The sequence below is a fragment of the Abramis brama genome, assembly GCF_963993115.1.
Source record: "Abramis brama genome assembly, chromosome: 2".
NCBI classification, from domain to species: domain Eukaryota; kingdom Metazoa; phylum Chordata; class Actinopteri; order Cypriniformes; family Leuciscidae; genus Abramis; species Abramis brama.
Genome location: NC_139964.1, coordinates 27,855,829 through 27,865,739, shown reverse-complemented (window position 1 = coordinate 27,865,739; position 9,911 = coordinate 27,855,829).

Genomic DNA, 9,911 nt, shown 5'->3' with positions numbered 1-9,911 from the left:
AAATGAGATGTGCTGTGATCTTATTTATTAACTGCCCACAATGACTTTTAACGGTTGATTTTCTCAAGTATGCAAGGATACTTTTATGCGTCCTCTGTAGGCTACTTGCATTCCAGGCTTTGACGCTCCCTGCACCACTCTATACTCTTCTAAATTCTATACAGTGGTGCAGGGATGATGTCAAAACCCAAAAGACTAATTCGCCAGTGTTACCCTCGAAATTTTCCTATAGATTTTTATAATTGGGTTTTGAGTAAAACAAGGTCTGTGGTAAACATACCTTGACAATACTTGGACGTTTTGCTCTACAAAGTAGCCTACACACACGCACTCAAACTGAAAAAAAAAAAAAAATGTTTATTTAAAAGAAAACTTATATACTTTTAATAAGTAACTAGATAAGAATGTTTGAGGCGTGACTGTGTGCATTCGTTGTTTAGCCTACACTATCCGCGAATCACATAGCTAATCGAGTCTTACTTAAATATTTGAACAAATATGCATATTTTCAAGAAACTTAAACCATATTGTTTATATATATAAACATCAACAGTTTTTTATTTGATTATGCTGTTCGCAATGCTTTATAGCAGGGGTGTCTAACTCAGATCCTGGAGGGGCACCGCCCTGCAGAGTTTAGTTCCAACCAGCTCCAACACACATAGGCCTACCTGTAGTTTTTAAATAAGCCTGAAGGACTTGATTAGCTGGATCAGGTGTGTTTAATTAGGGTTTAAGCTAAACTCTTTTTGACACCCCTGCTTTATAGGATTGTAGTTCTTACGGCCTTTTAGTAGTTGTAGCCTAACAGTATTTTTGTCAGATTTTCAAATAGGCCTACTTTTTTTGCTTCAAATCAAAGTTTGTAATGTTATGATTCACCTGGTAACTGGTTCAAGGCTCATAACGCTTTAGCGAAGACTTTATAAAAAATAAAATAAAAATCCATATGGAAGAAAGTAATGGAAAGAATGCTGTTTTAAATGTCCTGTTTTATAAAATATTTTAAAATGTCCTGTTTATCATTTTTAGTTTTCAATGATTTAAATACAGATTAAAAAAATATGTTAAAGAATGCTCTTATCCAGGCACGTGCACACATAGACATCAAAGGGGGCTTGAGCACCTTCCCTTTTTATTCCTGGAGAGAAAGTGCCCTTTTTTCTCGGGTGCTTTTTTTTTTTTTTTTTTTTTTTGAAAGATAATATATATTCTTTTTTTGCGCACAGCTTCCCTGTCAAACAAATATATTGATTGAAGAATAGTTTAAAAGGGAGTTTATTGATTTAAACCCGATTGTATTGCTTCCGCTAAAGAAAATAGTACGCTCCGTCTCTATGGTTAGAATCCTGTGAGTCCATAGCAACGCTCTGTTTATCATGGCAGCGGTCTGTTATACTCCGCACAGCGGTCTGTTATCAAGAAATAACAGACCGCATTCTACATTGGAATTCAACCAAGCCATGTAATAAAATAAGTTTGTAATAAAATAAGCATATATCACCACCAGGTGATATGCTTAAGTTATTTTGTTTATCCTATTTACCTGCATTGCCCTGTCAATTAGATGCAAATGTGCGCATTTTAACTAGTTGACGCCTAATTTGCATACAGAACGTCCCCAGTAATGACTTACATCAAGAGTCTTTCCCCCTGAAATTTAGAAATCTAAATTGGTGAATTTAGAAGAAATCTACAGATGCAAACAGATGGAGGATACACTCTAAAAAATGTAGTAAATCTGAGTAGCTAACTGCATCTGGTACGTTAAAGGGATAGTTCGCCCAAAAATGAAAATGCTGTCATCATTTACTCACCCTCAAGTTGTTTCAACCCTGTATGAATTTCTTTTTTCTGCTGAACACAAAAGAAGATATTTTGAAAAATGTCGGTAACCAAACAGTTGATGGACCCCATTGATAGTAGGAAAAAAAATACTATGTTAAGCAGAAAAAAGAAATTCATACAGGGTTGAAACAACTTGAGGGTGAGTAAATGATGACAGAATTTTCATTTTTTGGCAAACTATCCCTTTAATAAATACAACTGAGTAGAAATAAGTTAACATTAAACATTAAAAATAACAATATTTAAAAATTAACTTTTTATTTATGAGTAATTAATAAATTAGCAGATTTTGCTATCTGTAACAAAATAGCAGCAACAGCCCTCTTCAATTTAGAGTGAATATTTGTGTTGATTTTAAAGTGTTATGTATTCTGATAACACCAAAATAATTAAAATGATTTACTGCCTTGTGCAAAAAGAAACAAATAATTATTAAAACACGCCCCTCTGCTTGATGCAGTTATTTAGGTTATTCTAAATATATAGGCCTACTTGAAACTAGTAGCATAGAAAATGTTTTCAAAACATGCACATTGTGGAATGGTTTCCTTTGCTGCTCTATAAACCTATGAATACTAAGGAGACCATGGTTTCTGTGTGAACCGATTATTTTGTAGACATCTTTTGAAAATGAAACAATTGCGTGAGTTTGAGGAAGATAAAATTAATTAACTTTTTTAATATTTTTTTTAAAAAGGAAGTCAGAGTTGCGTTAATATATACTTTTTTGTTTAAAAAAAAAAAAAAAAAAACGTAATTATGAGAAGTACCCTTTATTTCACTTGAGCCCCTGCCCCTCAAAATGTCTGTGCACGTCCCTGCTCTTATCGACGCAATGAGGCGCATCTTTCTGCAGGAGTTTGTGTTCGGAACTAATTTGCATATTCATAGAACCGCATATAGTAAATGAGCCAAGGGTGTAGTTATTAATCAAGCTATTTTAAGGCATTAAGAAATTTTTGTTTCAAGGAAAAAACGTTTAAATATGTAATTTTGATGATCAAACATGAGTTTTAGTGGATGAAATTCTTGACTACAGGGGGACAAGAAGTCGCGTCGTGGCTTAAAATAGCTACACCTATAGGCTATTTTTGGATTCTGTTAATTCAAAGCAATTACAGGGGACAAAACACCTTCTGACCAAGTAGCCTACCGTCAGAATGACGACAAAGAAAAGCAGTTTTCACGTTTGTTACCATAACAGCAACAGAATATGCTCCACTACTCCAAGTTGATGAACTGGTAATCCCCATCTATCACATCTGCGCTGCGTAAATTAATGCATACATTTGCAATGAAAAACTTCAGCGTCATTTTATGTGCTAGAGTAGATTTGAAAGGAAAGTGGAGGAATGGGTTCTGAACAAGACGTATTCAATTAAAAGAATATAGCTGCAAGCAGCAATTACCGGGGCCAAGCAGAATAAGACGACAAGACATGCCAACATGTCTGAAAGTGTCAGACCAACTGCAACAATGAGCAATTAAAGACATTTAAAGAGGATTTTAGGCGAAATGGCTGAAAAATCATGTAAAAAGTGATTCAAAATATGATTTAATGGATTGTCACTTTTGACCAAAAGGTGGCGCTGTTACGAAATTGATGTGGTGTGGTCAGAGTAAGGAGACAGTGACACATACAAAGTTTTGTGTCAATATGTCGAGGCATTGCAGATATAAAGCCTGAATAGTCATTTTGGCATCATGCCTCAACTTTGCTGCTGTGCTATACAAAAACGGTTTCATCAATCGACACGAAATCCATAACTTTTTGTCGGCACAGTCTGGAGATGATACGATTCGATTTTGGTGAAAATCGGACAAACGGTCTAGGAGGAGTTAGAAAAAGTAGGTTTTGAATGAAAATCAAGATGGCGGACAGGAAGTTTGGCCAAATAAGGAAAACTTGGTATCTATGTTCTCGGCTTGACCCAAGGAATCTATTAAGACCCGTGGCATTTCAATAGCCAGATTTATTCAAAAGTTATTAGCCTTTTTGGAAATTTTGTTATAACTTTTGACCACTAGGTGGCGCTGTCTTGAAATATTTTGGTTGCCTTCAGGGGATGGTGCTGATGACACAATCTGAGTTTCGTAATATTACACCAATGCATTTGTTTAGTATAGCATTTTATTTCACAAAACTGTATTGAAGTCAATGGGAATTTCATATTTTGTTCAATTATAGCGCCACCAAGAGGCTCAGTCCCACAATTTTTTTTACGTGTCCTCAGAGTGAGCCCATACATATGTGTGTCAATTTTGGTGAAAATATCTCAATTCGCTTCGGAGTTATAGACATTTATATGAAAAAACACGAAAAAAATGACTGACACATGACTTTGATTGGAAATTAGTACCCCTAAACATCAATATTTTCGCATTTGGGCATTGGCGTATAGCTATCGACCTATGTTTCCAAACTTCTGACGGTGGTTTCGTCTCGATCGGACTAGCGGTTTCAAAGATATAGCCAAATGTTTTTTAAGCGCTAAATCACAACGCTACACAAACCGTAAGGCGAAACCTAGCATGTTTGGTATCGTAGGACTCGGCAACGATTCAGGAGTCTAAAAAGATGAGTTTCGTGAAAATAAGTCGACCACACCCAAAGTTATAAGCATTTGAAAAAAAAAATTCACCACTAGGTGGCGCTGTTTCGAAACTTCTCAGGCTCATTCAGGGCATTGTGCTGATGACCCATACCACATTTCGTAACAATCCGTTCATGCGTTCATAAAATACAGAATTTTAGCACAAAATTCAAAATGGCCGACAGCCAAAATGACCGATATGGTCAAATTGGATATCAGTCGACTCGGCATGTTGCCCTGAATCTAACGAGACCAATTGTATGATTTTTGGACAAACTGTTCAGAAGTTATAAGCAAAAATAGCCATTTTTCATATCTCCGGACCAGTAGGTGGCGCTGCGCCGAAACACAGCATGTAGCCTCAGGTCATGCTTGTGAGTACAAGTACCAAGTTTGGTCTGAATACGATAAACCGTTGCGGAGATACGGCCTTACGACTGTTTTTGCTAGCGCTACGTAAAATGTATTTGTGCGTTTATTGAAAACGGTTTGACGAATCCATTTGAATTCCATAACTTTTTGTCAGCACTACCTGAAGATGATCTGGTTCAATTTTCGTGCAAATCGGACAAACCGTCTAGGACGAGTTCGAAAAAGTAGCTTTTTTTGAAAATTCAAGATGGCGGCCATATTTTTATGACGGCAAATGACGTCATAGGGTGCAATCGAATCGCCATGAGCTCAGGAATCAGAGGAAAAAAGAATTTCGCTGATTGGCCTTACGGTTCAAAAGTTATTAGCAAAATAAAAGTGAAACTTTGGACAGGTGGTGGCGCTAGAGGGAATGACTTAGAAACACCAAAATTGGTGTATTTAATGTTGAGACGGTCCTCTATCAGAATGTCAAACCAAAACAACTTTCCCGCAATCGGTTCTATGGGCTGCCATAGACTCCCATGGCGGAAGAATAATAATAATAATAAATATAGCTGCAAGCAGCAATTATCGGGGCCAAGCGCAAGCAGATGACAGGATATGCCAACATGGCTGAACGTGTCAGACCAACTGCAACAATGAGCAATTAAATACATTTAGAAAGGATTTTTTTCGAAATGGCTGAAAAATCATATAAAAAGTCATTCAAAATATGATTTAATGGATTATCACTTTCGACCAATAGGTGGAGCAGTTACAAAACTGATGTGATGAGGTCAGAGTGAAGTGACAATGACACATACAAAGTTTGGTGTCAATATGTCAAGGCATTGCAGAGATAAAGCCTGAATAGTCCTTTTGGCATCATGCCTCAACTTTGCTGCTGCACTATACGAAAACGGTTTCGTCTATTGACACGAAATCCATAACTTTTAGTCAGCACAGTCTGGAGATGATACGATTCGATTTTGGTGAAAATCGGAGCAACGGTCTAGGAGGAGTTCGAAAAAGTAGGTTTTTTGGAAAATTCAAAATGGCGGAAAACTTTCCATGACGGAAAATGACGTCATAGGATGCAATCGAATCGTCTTGAGCTAAGGAATAAGAGGAAAAAAGAATTTTGTTTCTAACCCTTGTGGTTCAAAAGTTATTAGCATAAACATGAGTGCAACTTTGGACAGTTGGTGGCGCTAGAGGGAATGAGTTGGAGACTCCAAATTTGCTATGCTGATAGATCAGACTCTCCTCTGTCAGTGTGCCAAATTTCATAACATTCCCACAAGCGTAAGCGTACGTAGTAAACAGTTATTAGCATTTTTGGGAATTTAATTATAACTTTTGACCAAAAGGTGGCGCTGTCTCGTAATCTTTTGAGTACCTTCAGGGCCTTGTACTGATGACCCATACCGAGTTTCGTAACGATACGTTCATGCATTCCTAAAATACAGCATTTTAGCACATAATTCAAAATGGCCGACAGCCAAAATGGCTGATCGGGGAAAATTGGATATCAGTCGACTCAGCATGCTGCCCTGAATCTAACGAGACCACTTTTATGATTTTTGGACAAACCATTCAGAAGTTATAAGCAAAAACAGCCATTTTTCATATCTCCGGACCAGTAGGTGGCGCTGCGCCGAAACGCAGCATGTAGCCTCAGGTCTTGCTTGTGATGACATGTACCAAGTTTGGTCTGAATATGATAAAGTGTTGAGGAGATACTGGCTTGTGTCTATTTTTGCAAGCGCTACATAAAATTTGTTTGCGCGGTATTCGAGAACGGTTTGACGAATCAACACGAATTCCATAACTTTTTGTCAGCATGGTCTGAAGATGATCTGATTCAATTTTCGTGGAAATTGGAGAAACGGCCTAGGAGGAGTTCGAAAAAGTAGCTTTTTCGGAAAATTCGAAATGGCGGAAAAATTATTATGACGGAAAATGACGTCATATGGTGCCCTCGAATCGCCATGAGCTCAGGAATCAGAGGAAAAAATAATTTTGTTTCTAGCCCTTGTGGTTCAAAAGTTATTAGCATAAACATGAGTGAAACTTTGGACAGTTGGTGGCGCTAGAGGGAATGACTTAGACACACCAAAATTGGTGTATTTAATGTTGGGACTGTCCTCTATTAGAATGTCAAACCATTACAACTTTCCCGCGATCGGTTCTATGGGCTGCCATAGACTCCCAGTCGGAAGAAGGAAGAATAATAATAATAATAATAATAATAAGAACGCGAACGAAAACAATAGGTGCCTCCGCACCTTCGGTGCTTGGCCCCTAAATATATAGCAATTCAGCAAAACTCATATAGGCATAGTAAACACCAATAATTAAATTAATGACTGTTAATTAAATTATTGTATGTATCTCCAACACACATTTTATGACAAACGTGTATCAAATAAACTGCTAATAAATTGTTGGTATTTATATATGTAATGTGGCCCATAATGACAGTTACTGACATCTTCTGAATGCAATGACTAACTCCACAAAGCATGCGTTGGGATTTACACAGGATATATTCTTTAATTATTATTATTTTTTTATATTGTCTATAGACTACTTGAACCCTGTTTATTGCTGTAGGCCTAACTACTAATGGATACAATGCATGCATGTATGTGTGCTGCGCATTCACACTGAGTTGCAACTGTTGAGAATGGGTGGAGGTGGACTGTCAAGGTTGTCAGATGAAATGAGTCTCATAGCTTGAGGAAACATATCATGTTAGTCTGGTAGTTTTGGCCTGAAGCGTAAATGGGAACATACAGTAAGAGAGATGCGTCTTCATGCTTCGTGAAACTTTTGTTTTGTTTTTTTTTTTTTAGAATAGATGAAGAACATTCTGGAGAGCCCAAGTTCCCGCTACTGCATTGTTGTTGGCAGCAGTATTTTGAGCATGATTTCTGCAGTCTTATACTTACTTTGTTGTTGTTGGTAAAAAAAGGTGTAAACAACACTCGTTTGACTGTTGCTCACCGAAGAATGAATCTGAAATATCATTTCTGTATGCTTTAGAAATATAAAAAAATATATTAGGCAACTGATAAATGTTGAGCCTTCATCTATTCTAGAGTGTCCTAAAGGCTTTAAAGGCCGCTGTCAGTTGCTTCATAGAGTTATTTAAATAGATTATATACAGTAGGCTACAATAGAGTATAGGCACCCGTCCGGGGTGTTTGTCCATGGATGGATGGATGGATGAGCATATTTATCATGATATTTATAGCTTACCTGTTCAGTTCACCACACAACAGGTGTTGTGCCGAAATTCGACGGCCTGCCAGAATTCGGATGCATTCCGCGTGCACGGGCATGACGTCATTTGATGACATCTGTGCGGCAAAATGAATTTAATAAATGTTTGTGTTACTCTTTCATGTGCTTTCCTTCCTGCTGGACAAGTGTTCCGTAAACAAAATGAGATGATGTGATGTCATGTAATGTCTTACATAGACACTGAGAAATAACCCAACATTTCCTATTACAATGTCAATGTCCCGATAAGATGCATGCTTTCACAATCAGATAAATGAAACAATACAACAATTCATGACACACCCGAAGTCTCTGTTCTCATCACGTCACATGCCCGCGCGCAAACTGTCCAAACTAGCGCAACAGCCACATCTCTGGCCCATAGATAAATAACAGTCTAAAGAAGATGCAGTTTACATTTGCACAACAAAGCATTCTTGTTTTTCTGTTCGTCACATGGCTTTAGTTTTATTGTTGCAGCTATGACACTCTGCATGTGTGCCAACAGGTTTCAAAGAAGAGCAACAGGAAGCCTACTGAAAGCTGTGACATACAGGTACATGTGATCTTTGCTCTGCTATCTGGTGTGTCATTCTTAAAATACAATGACACTTCTTATGACGTCATGGTTTACTCCAGAGCGGCTAAATATAGGCTATATAAACTAAAAAAATAACTTTTTTAAAACAAAAATGAAACATCACTGAACTTAATTAAGCAGAACTGTGACGATATTTTCTTCTGGAAACAAACTTTTTTGCATTATTTTCCTGTTATCTCTGTAAAGCTGCTTTGAAACAATCTGTATTGTAAAAGCGCTATGTAAATAAATCTGACTTGACATTTTCATTATTGTTTAGAATTTGTCAAGTCTCTAAAAACCCTTTATGACATTTACATTTATTTATTTATAAATGTTTTAACATATTGTTTTCCAGGATATAAGCATTAGTGCAAAGTCCAACAATCGTGCAAAAAGCAAAACAAAATAGGTAAATAATATTATAAATAATTTTAAAATGATCATTTTTATTATTATTATTATTATTATTATTACAGTCATTGGTGTTATCAATGTTAAAAACTTTAAAAACAAATAAAGTTTCAAATGTGCACATGCATATGATTTACCCACCTTGTTGAAAAATAAATTTACATTAAACATTTTTTTTCATATTGTTTTATTTATACATGTCATTGGTGTTAATGTTTGTGTAAAGGTTTTTATGATAATTTTAATAAAAAAATAAAATGAACTAAAAACTATTTCAATTACAATAATGTTTGATATATTTAAATATAAATTATAAACATATATAACAAATTAACAAATTATAAATATATTAAATATAAACATGCAGGCCAACTATCCAACAAACAAGCACATCTGATTTACTCTCTGGGAATCTGAAGCATGTGTGACATGTTACGTTCATTCTGTAAAGTCATTGTCTGGATTGAAGAGCTCAAGGCTGTTTCACCCATTCTGATCTGAAGTGAACCAGATGTCAGTTTAGAGACTGCACACTTTATCATGTGATATTTACCATCAATGCATATTTGAGTGCAGCGCTCTGATTTAATTGCTAGTGAGAATTTATTGTGGATCGAATTGAATTTTTAACAAAACCATGAAGAACCTGCAGCATCTGCCCCGAGGCAGTGGGCAAACCCCTTTTATTTAAGAGGAACTTCTTTCACTTGCGTGCTGTGTGCATAAGATCTCCTCTTAATCATGGTAGAATCACTGTTGCACATGCTGCACACACAAATTTTTCAAAACTGCAAGGACTGACATAATATTTGGAAAAAAATGTAACACTTTAA